At 40.1% G+C, this 11,415-nt stretch overlaps 1 non-coding gene across 1 annotated transcript; it reads right to left on the bottom strand.

The window, feature by feature from the left end:
* Positions 1-10,375: 10,375 nt before the first annotated feature.
* LOC126934534 (small nucleolar RNA SNORD18) lies at positions 10,376-10,445 on the bottom strand. The gene has a single exon (XR_007718999.1). It is a non-coding gene; the product is annotated as a small nucleolar RNA SNORD18 (small nucleolar RNA).
* Between the last annotated feature and the right edge of the window lie 970 nt (positions 10,446-11,415).

Genomic DNA, 11,415 nt, shown 5'->3' with positions numbered 1-11,415 from the left:
TCATTTCAATCTCTTGTAAGTGTGTGCACATTACCTTATTCTAGAAAATATGATTGGTGTGTGGGACTCATCTCTGTGCAGTTTAATGCAAGTTCTCTCCGCAAAGAATGGACATTAGATTCAGAAGAACTGTGTGTGAATCCTGACTTTCTTGCCCTGTGATGTGGAGAGACACTTAATCTCTCTGAACAACAGTTCCTTTATCTGCACAACAATGCTAAAAAATTTCGTTTCAATGTTATGAATAGTAAAGAAAATAGGTGCACAAATGCCTGAACGGCATCTGGATTCTAGTACACATTCATAGCTCTTGTCAGATCAAAGGAAAAGTGAATTTATCACCCTTCTCTTTGAAGATATTTAGTTATCACATCTGGGATGTTAGTTTTCTTATGTATTATTTTCCCCTAATTTTACTTTGGTTCTCCTCAATGCATTCTATCTTCAACACAACTTTTAGGAGGACTTGGATTCGTGTTGCATGCTAGTAATAGCTCTTTCTTTTTTTTTAATGGCTATTTGACTTGAATTCCCACTTGAGAATTAATGCTGACCAGTGTAAAACTTTTACACTACAGAAGTATGCAACATGCTGTTGCCAACCACCATCAAACACGATGCGATGTGACTTCCATAAGATGACAAGGGTGCCACTCTCTAGGCTTTGAAGGAACCAGTGTGAACCCCCACTCTGATTCTCCTCAGAAGAAACGAAGTGTTGAAAATTAGATTCAGCTGCAAGTGTTTGCAGCGTCACATTCAGAAAGACAGATCAGAAGCTGCTGGAGGCTATTTTCAGAGAACTCCTAATAGGTACAGAACCAAAATACAGACATGGTTGTTAACACTCTGGGAAATGCCAACTTCATGCTGGATGTCAGCCAGCAGAGAGATTGAAAGTCCTAGATAGCTTATCTCAGAGCAAATCTGTATTATGTAGAAAGTGTGAGATGCAATTATATGGGAGAATCATACAGGAGTGCTCGTTCTCCGCTATGCATTGCCATGGTGCCTTGAAACTGACGATATCAAGGTGCGTTTGACATTTCCTAAATCTTTATTTCCCTGGAGCAGGTCATTGTTCTTCCCTGTATTCTTTCCTATGCCTCCTGTTTAAACTCTACTCATTTTCTCTGGTCCATCTCATACTTTCCCAGGGCTTCACTCACCATATATCCCTAAATGAATAACTCATTATATATTTCTAGCCTTGAATTTCTTTTGAACTTCAGACCTGCCTTTCAAGTTCCCCACAAGCCACCTAAATTCAATACCTCTTCTTCCACCTCTGTTACCCAGCATTTGAGCACAAGTTCTTTGACTTCAAGCTGAGATCTTTTTCCTCTTTAAAACAACAACTTCCTTAAGGTACCTTTGCTAACTGAGATGAAATCATCCATTTAGAATATTTTTTTGGAAAGGTAACAGAAGTAGGTCTGTAGCATTGATTAGAATTTGGATTCAGAACCTGGGATCAAGTCTCAGCTCTGCTGCCCTGCAGGAGCACGGCTCTCATCTTTTTCATCTGTAAGATGATGATTTGTAAAGGATGACAGCTGATGAGAAATTCGTCATTATGTTGTGATTACTGTGTGCAGGCTCTGTTCCCTGTGCCATATATATGTGTGGCCCTTTTCATATACACAAACTGTTAAAGCAATGTAAATATGGCCTGAGAAGGACTCCATACTTCTCTGTTTGAGTCCTTGTGGATGAACTGAAACTTAATAGGCAGACAAGATTGAAAACCTAACTTAGGAGTATGTGCCTGTAACAACAGCTGAGTCTTGGCCAATCCCAGTGGCCGTACTTTAACCACTCATTGACTGCTAAGTGTTTAAACTATGTTTAAATAAGGCAAATGCCAACCTGTAACCAGTCCAGCTGTTTCTGTACCTCACTGCCGATTTCTGTATGTCACTTCCCTTTTTTGTCTATAAATTTATTCTGACCACAAGGCATATCTGGAGTGTCTCTGAATCTGCTTTGACTCTGAGGGCTGCCTGATCTGCGAATCATTTATTGCTCAATTAAGCTTTTTTAAATGTAATTCAGCTGAACTTTTACTTTTAACAAAACTCATTTGATTCTCATAACAACTCCATGAGGACTGTGCTATTATTCAAATTCTAGAGAATGAAGTTACCGAGTTTGTGGAACCACTTCCCTTATTTGTTTGTTGTGGGTTACATGCCACACCATGCAGGGTGCTCCTAGGTCCGTGCCTGGCATATAGTAGATTAGTGTTCCTTGTCTTTTAAATTCCACCTTACCCCACCCAACAAGATTTTAAGTTTTGCTTAATGTCCTTTGTAGCTTAAATGTATACATTTTGCGTTTTACAACAAGTATATTTATATTAAGCATAGAGTATAGTTCTTTAAATGCTCTGTGTTTCTGCAGATTTCGATTCATCCTCAGAGGGATATTTGCACCTCTTGAGTTGGGACCCATCTCCTATGGAGGTGGCACGTCATAGGAATGACTATTTTCTAATTCGACATCATTCTCTTTTTTCTGAAGGCCCTTTCTGGGGTTGTCAGGGCATAAAGGAAGAACTTCAATAGATTCACTTCTGGAAAGTACTTCAATTCTGAAGTCCAGGTTTCTTCACTGGAATGCGATGGCGTTGATGCATCAGGGGGACAGATGCATGGCCCTGAATTTCAGCTAAGTTATACCCACCTGGCTGCAGGTCTCCCCAGCTCATGCCTCGCCCATATTTGAGAAGGGCCTGGCTGGTGGAGGGCAGTGCAGCCTGAGGTCAGAGAGCAGTTAGGCTTGGCTAGGTAACAGGGCCACACAGAGCTGATTTGATAGTCTTGGTTTTAAATACAAAATCGTGGTGTTGTCAGAACTCAGCCCATCCAAGTCAATGGCTCCACTGATTTTGTTAGTACTGTCAATTCTCCTGGTATAATCTACCAGTATGATTTTCATAGGAAGGTGCAATAAGAGACAAGTCAGAATGCAGAGTCGATGGCAGAACTTAAATAAGATGTTTTGTTTTTCCATGTATCCTTGGGAGAGACAATGGTGCAGTCTTGCCTTAGGCTGTGGATGGGATTTGGAGGAGTTGGGAGGGAGTGGGAACTGGGGAGAGCTGGCCACTGGCACCATCATCTCCTGGCATGGAGGTGATAGCCAAGGTCAAGGGCATACCTGTGTGTTCAAAAGAGGTGGGAAAATGCCACGGGGCAGTATTTAGGTTCTGACTTACTTAAACTGAACCAGTTAACATAAATGTGACTTCGATGTAATGGTATGAAAGAGGCCCTCACAGCCTTTCCCCTCGGAACCCTGTATACTTGTGGCGGCTTTGTTTTGTTGACCAGGAAGATGACTGAAAAGGAGAATGGTAGGAAATAGGTCCAAATTTTCCATAAAATATCAAGAAAGAAATGGGAGAAGAAAGGACCTGGAGAGCCAGGTGGTCTACAGGTTTTAGAGAGAATTTAGAAATGAATCAGAGAAGGGAGATTTTAGAGAAGAGTAGCTGTCAAAGTAAGTAAGATTTGGGGATAATAAAGTTTATTTTAGAATTTTTGCTGTGTATCTGAAAATGTAATTTCCCCCTTGGTACCTCTGAGGAAATCCATTTCACATTTAAAGTGTTTTTTTGAAGCTTCTTCCCTACTTCCTTGGGGTCAGGTGTGTCTTTTGGATACAGGGCAGTGTGGTATGATGGTTAAAGGCACAGACTCTTTAACCGGATTGCCAGGCATGTTCTAGCTTTACTGCTTCATAGCAGTGTGACTTTGAGCAAGTATCTAATCCCTTTGTGCCTCAGTTTCCTCATTCATGGTATGGGGATACTCATATTCCCCCAACAGAGTTGCATGTGGTGTAATTTGAAACTGACCCAATTGTTCCACAGAACTGATGTTTGTGGTTTATTTTGAATAAGCATAGGAATTGACATACCCAGTCTTGAAACTTGAGAAACTGACATTTGTCTTATCTGAGTTCCTTTCCTAGGAAACCATCAATCAGGCCTCCCAGATAGTATCAACTAACTGAAATGTACCAGATCACCGCATCTGGGCAATGTAGAAGTCAGACCCCTCACCTATCATGACTGCCTAACTGACCACCTGCTACCTGTTGACCAACTCCTCTTCCTTAGCCCTCCCTAATTCCTGTTTTTCTGCATGCAGATACATTTCTTTCCTGCTATATAAACTTCTAATTTTAGTCAGCCAGGGAGATGGATTTGAGACTAAACTCTCATCTCCTCAGCTGGAGCACCTGATTAAAGCCTTCTTCCCTGGCAATACTTGTTCTATCAGTGATTGGCTTTCTGTGCAGTGAGCAGCAGAACCTAGACCGAAACCCTGGTGTTTCAGTAACAACATGAAGTATCACACATAGACCATTGAGGGCAGTGCTGGGACACAGTGAGGGCTGTGAAAGACTGGATTGTTGAATTGTAATGTGACACCTTGTTGGCACCAGCTGCAGTGGGAATACCAAGGAGTAATTATATCAGATTTTTGACTCATTTTCTGTGATATTGCTTATTAAATTATAGCTATGGATCCAAGTCGAGAATTCACCACTGATATTTCTGTTGGCTCTAGGGTGCAAGGGGTATGGATTGACCCTGTGGTAGGGTATGGTGGGACTTGAAGTACCACCCCAGAGACAAAGGGAGAATGCTGAGCTAGGAAAAGAAGATTTATTTTTTAATGAAAGTAATCATGATCATCAGCTAATTCTCTCTTCAGGATTGGACATTTCAGATGGAGGACTGGCTTATCCAGCATTATAATTCACTAGTATGAGAAATTCTCTGAATTCTCTGAATTTCTCCTGGCAAAACTCCAAGCTTGATTGTTGCCTGATTTCTTAGCAGAGCTGAATGCTTTCTGGAAGGGGAGGTCAGGGGTGGCTGAGGAGCCTGCCCTAAGTCAAGGCTTGGCTCTATCCCACAGCTGGAGAAGTGTTGGGGTAAGTGATGGGCAACAAAGGCTCAGGCCCCTTCTGGGAATTGACATGGAGGGCTGCTGGGAAGATGAACCATAGGTACAATGTGATCTTCTGAAGGACCTGGTGCAGGGCTACATAGGTAACTGATCCCCAGCTGTGGGGCAGCTGACAATCAAAGGCCCTGTGCCCTCATTTCCTTCTAGTTTGATAGGGCTGGTCACAAGCAGAGTTTCCATGGTAGCCTGATTCCTGCTGCCCACAGGACCAGCACGGGTGGGACATAGTTGGTGGCAAACCCTGCTCTGTCCAGGACTTCAGTGAGGTAGACACACTAGGTATTTTCTCTGCTGGTAGCAGGACATCTAGCAGCTGACAACATTCAGAAGGGGAAAGACTTGGTGACATTTTAGCATTCTCACTTTTTTATGGAAGAAATACATCTCCTCTTTGTGAACATCCATACAGTTTACTAGCGGGTGACCCTAAAATGAGCAAAGATCAGAACACGTGTGTGTTCTCAACAATTCCTTCCAGCTCCTCTCCCAATTCCCTCAAAAAAGACTTTGAGACTCTGGCAAGTCCAGACTACCTTTTGAATGCATTTCTTGTGTCTCACCCTATTCATCTCCCTTATGAAGGTTTTTCAGTGCTTTTTTGGGTGGGTATGTCTCTTGCCACAATATTCAGAGATAGGCCATGGTACAGCCTCAATTCAGCAATTGATGTCCTGGCTTCCATGACTCTGCCTGCTACTTTCCTTACCTGATAGGTGCACACACCTAGGTTACTCTGTGCTAAGAGGGAAAGGAACACAGGAGCCAATACAATCAAGTATGGCAGCCAGTGCCTAGCATAGTAAGGTGCCGTAGCAAGTGAGGATGTGTCCATGCTTTCCGTGCTAAGTAGGAAGTCTCAATCTGAAGGTATGGCCCTGTGAAGACAAATAAGAGGAGAACTACAAGAAAGCTGGGGCAAACCAATGTCAGACCTAAGTGGCATGTAGGGGACAATCTGAGATCTGAGGCTGCTGGGCCAAAAAAAAAGAAAGTTTGAGAAAAATGAGAGGTTGGGGCAAAGTGGGCTCTGAAAACACAATACTCAAACTCAGGAGTTGGTTCAGTGTTGAGGTAAGTTTTCTCATTTATTTACAATCCCATTCACTTTTCTGAATGTATACATGTATAAAGTTCCTAAAAGTAACTGATATGATTTGGCCATGCCCCCACCCGTATCTCATCAGGAACTGTAGTTCCCATAATTCCCACATGTCATGGGAGGGACCCAGTGGGAGGTAATTGAGGCAGTTACTTCCGTGCTGCTGTTCTCATGATAGTGAGTGAGTTCTCATGAGATCTGATGGTTTTATTAGGGGCTTTTTGCCCCCTTTGCTCATTCTTCTTCTCCTTGCTGCTACCATGTGAAGAAGAACATGTTTGCTGCCCCTTCCACTATGATTGTAAGTTTCCTGAGGCCTCCCAACCCTGCTGTACTGTGATCAATTAAAACTCTTTCCTTTATAATTACCCAGTCTTTGGTATGCCTTTATTAGCAGCATGAGAACAGACTAATACAGTAACATTGGGTCACAATAAGCATGATAAGCAAAGCTGAAAGAGTTAGTTAAATTATTCCAGGGATCACATTTATCCTATCAAACTTACTTTTTTCCTTTTGGGAATCACTTTTAAAAATACAAGGGCTTTACCTGTGCATTACTCATTATAGCAACCATTACAAGCATATTCTGAATCTGACGTCTAAGCAACATTTTGACATCTTTGAACTGGGGAGTTGGGAGGCACCAAAGAGATTACCTGATTGTACCACTTCACTTCACAGGTGGTAAAACTGTAGCCCAGGTAATGTGCATAAACTGTTGAGGATTACATGGGTTGAACTGCAACTTCTGTCTATTAGATTGAATTGTATCAAATTTTATTTGGAAGATGAACATTGATTTCTTACTCTGCTCTGGGCTTATTTAAATTCATATTAAGAAAAAATTAAAATAAGCCATATGTCATGGCACACCAACAGAGAAATATCAGTTTTCTATTAATAATGTTTATATTTTATAATGTATCAAGGTTTTCCAAGTGTTTTCTAAGTGAGCTCAATATTGGAAAGACAGATATCACTGCCCTTTTAGAGAGAAGGAAACAGATGTCCAGAGTGACCCAGTGACTTGGTCGAGGCCTCACCATTTAGGGAAACAGTGAGAGTCAAGTTTGACACCTGTGTGGTGACTTATTCACTGGTCCACTGCACAGATGCCTGGGACAAACTTCACCAGGTTCTTCCTTTCAAACCTGATGTTTTTTCCTGGGTGATGAAGCATTTTGTCTACAGGTCTGTATATGTGGAAGAGAGAAAGGTGATTTTTTTTTCCTTAAGTCATTCTCAGACCTTTTATCTCTCTATCAGTTTCTGACCTTCACCTCCCTTCTTCTTCTCACTCATTTTCCTTTCTTATCACATATTAACTCTAATGTTTTCAGTTTTTATCATAATACATTTTGTAGATGTTTATAGACTAGTACAGGAGTTGCCAAACTATGGCTCACTGCTTGTTTTTTAAAATAAAGCTGAAGTAAATAACAACTTCATTGAGATATGATTTATGTGCCAAAAAATTCACCCCTGTAAAGTATACGATTTAGAAGTTTTTAGTATATTTAGAGATTTGTGCAATCATGACCACTGTAAAACAGTTCCATCACCCAGAAAGAAATCCTGTATGCATTGAGTCACTCCCCATTACCCCAGGCCCCACCTAACTCTAGGCAACCACAAATCTACTTTCTGACTCTATGAAATTCCCTATTCTGAACATTTCAAATAAATGGAATTATACAAGATGTAGTCTCTTGTGACTGGTTTCTTTTAGGTAGCATGATGCTTTCAGGGTTCATCCATGTTGTAGCACTCATCGGTACTCCATTCCTTTTTATCACTGCCTAATAGTCCACTGTGTGGACATACCACGTTTTATTTACATATTCATCTGTTGATGGACTCTTGGGTTTTTTCCCATCTTTTGGCTATTATGAATAATGTTGGTATGACCATTCATGTACAAATTTTTATGAGGGCATGTGTTTTCATTTGTCCTGGATATATACTTAGCAGTGGAATTATTGGGTCATATGGTAACTCTGTCTGATGTTTTGAGGAATTGCCACACTTATTTTTCAAAGTAATTCTACCATTTTACAATCCACCCGGCAATGAATGAGTGTTCCCATTTCTCTACATCTTTGTCAAAACGTGTTATTTTTCATTTTGCTTTACAATACTTTTGCGGACTTGTATTTTGTCTGTCTTCTTTATTTTCATCATTTTAGTGGATGTAAAGTGTATAACATTGTATTTTTTATTTGAATTTTTCTATTGGTAAGGATGGTGAGCATCTTTTCATGTGCTTATTGGTCATTTATGTATCTTCTTTAGAGAGATGTCTATTTAAATCCTTTGCCCTTTAAAAAATTGGGTTGTCTTTTTGTTGCATTCTATGAGATTTTATATATATATATAAATGCCTTATTAATGTGATTTGCAAGTAATTTTTCCCATTCTGTGGGTTATATGTTCACTTTATGATGATGTTCTTTGAAACTCAAAAGTTTTTAATTTTTATGAATTCCAATTTATCTATTTTTTCCCTTTATCGCTTGTGCTGTTGGTGTCATGTATGAATTGAAACCATTGCCTAACCCAAAGCCACAGTTACTCTTATGTTTTCTTCTATAAGTTTAATAATCTTAGCTTTTATATTTAGGTATATGATCCATTTTGAGTTGATTTTTTATACCTGTGAAGTAGTGGTCCAACTTCACGTTTTATATATTGTTTGTTTGTTTGAGACAGAGTCTCCCTCTGTCGCCCAGGCTGGAGTGCAGTGGCACGATCTCAGCTCCCTGCAACTTCTGCCTCCCAGTTTCAAGCAGTTCTCCTGAGTAGCTGGGACTAATTTAGACTGGGACCAAATTAGCCACGTCTGGCTAAGTTTTTGTATTTTTAGTAGAGATGGGGTTTCACCATGTTAGCCAGGATGATCTCGATCTCCTGACCTTGTGATCCGTCTGCCTTGGCCTCCCAAAGTGCTGGGATTACAGGTGTGAGCCACCACACCTGGCCACATATTGTTTTAAAACAATAGTTTTGTAAAACATCCAGTTGTTCCAACGTCATTTGTTGAAAACAGAATTCTTGCCCCCATTGAATTATCTTGTCATGCTTGTTGAAAATCAATTGATATAAGTATTATTCACTTCCTTTTTTTTTTTTTAAATTTATTTTTTTGAGACGGAGTCTAGCTCTGTCGCCCAGGCTGGAGTGCAGTGGTGATCTCGGCTCACTGCAAGCTCCACCTCCTGGATTCACACCATTCTCTTGCCTCAGTCTCCCAAGTAGCTGGGACTACCGGCGCCCACCACGACGCCCGGCTAATTTTTTGTATTTTCGGTAGAGACAGGGTTTCACCGTGTTAGCCAGGATGGTCTCGATCTCCTGACCTCGTGATCCACCCACCTTGGCCTCCCAAAGTGCTGGGATTACAGGTGTGAGCCATCACGCCCGGCCTATTCCCTTCCATTTTAATAGCTGGCCTTAATATTCCCATTCACGATCTTATATCTTATCCCATTCAAGGTAGTACCACTGGCTTACCCTTGTATAAACCGATCAAAGAGAGCCTGTCTAAAAGTTTGAGTGTATTTATTTTTAAACTTGGAGAAGGGAAAGTCTAGGCAGCATAGAAAACCCAGAAGCTATAAAAGAAAAGATATATACATATAACTATATACAAATTTTGCATTTCTGTTTGGCACAGAAGAGCTCAAAGGAAAACAAACAAATCTGGGGAACGGATCTGCAACAAATATGACAAATGAAAGGCTAATTTTCTTCATCTTTAAAGAGCCCACCAATAAGACATTTATAAATTAATAGAAAAGCCAATAAAGAATATGAACAAGTACATTTAAAAGGTGTTCAATACATCTCTTAGTTAAGGAGATGCAAATAAAAATTATGAATTACCGTGTTTTTTTCTTAGGAAGGTAAACATTAAAACACTAGCTCATGGGAAGTGCTGCTAGTGACTGGCTGATGGGGTGGAGAACAGATACTCTCACAAATTATGGGAGTGCAGGTTGTTGCTACTATTATGGATTGTAATTTGCCAATGTCTGCTAAAACACAAATTGCTCATATTTTGATCTACAAATTTCATTGCTATGAATACTTGCTAGAGTGAAGAAAAAAAAAAAAAAAAGGAAAACAAGCTTGGAAGCAGCCTAAATGTTTAATCAGGAATACTAAACAGTCATCAAGTAGCTTCGTATATCTTAATATGGAAAAACCCCTAAAAATATTTTCAGGGCAAGATTCACAATACTGTAAAATGCACACAATATGGACCAAATTGTATAATTTCCCCCCAACACAAATCAGAGCTTCCACAAAACCATGTGTTTCAGAAACACAGACCATGAAGTGAAATCTCATCATACACACATTTAAAACATGTAAATATAAAATAAAATGTATAAAAACACAATGTAAAGGTAAACATGCCAAGTGAAAATTAAAAATTATAAGTGCATTCACATGTGTTAGCATAACATTAAGTCTAAGCATAGTGTATGTTGTTGCTATTCTTAAAAGGATGCATTAAGCACCTGATAATAGTGATTATCGTTTGGGGGAGGGACCAGGAAGGGAAAGATGCATGTACTTTTCATTTTATAACATTGCACACCACTGAGCAGCCTCATCCAGTGCAGGGTAGTATTTTTACTTTAAAAAATGTGGTCAATTGGAGCCGGGCGTGGTGGCTCACACCTGTAATCCCAGCACTTTGGGAGGCCAAGGTGGGTGGATCACAAAGTCAGGAGATCGAGACCATCCTGGCTAAGATGGTGAAACCCCATCTCTACTAAATATACAAAAAAATTAGCTGGGTGTGGTGGCGGGTGCCTGTAGTCCCAGCTACTCAGGAGGCTGAGACAGGAGAATGGCGTGAACCCGGGAGGCGGAGCTTGCAGTTAGCCGAGATTGCGCCACTGCACTCCAGCCTGGGCGACAGAGCGAGACTCCATCTCAAAAAAAAAAAAACCAAATATATATATATATATATATATGTATGGTCAATTGGTATTATTTGAATAATGGGATTATGAGCCAATGTTTTCTGGCTTTCTAGAGCTCTGTATTAAAAACAAGTTATAGTTTGTTTTTTAAATTAACATTCTTAAAATAACTACCAGTTGCACTTTACCAACTGCAGTCAAATTTCTAAAGCTTGTTAGGTGATGGGGCTGCTAGAAGCCATGTGCTTATGACAGAATGCATTCAATGTTGACATTCATCATCTGCTTCTTTTAAAATAATTTTGGTAAACTATTCCTAACATAAAATGTACAATTTAACCAATTTTAAGTGTGCCACTCAGTGGCATTACATACATTTACATTGTTGTTCAAC

This window comes from Macaca thibetana, chromosome 13 (genome assembly GCF_024542745.1).
Source record: "Macaca thibetana thibetana isolate TM-01 chromosome 13, ASM2454274v1, whole genome shotgun sequence".
Taxonomy (NCBI): Eukaryota; Metazoa; Chordata; class Mammalia; order Primates; family Cercopithecidae; genus Macaca; species Macaca thibetana.
This window is presented reverse-complemented; position numbering and strand designations above follow the sequence as displayed.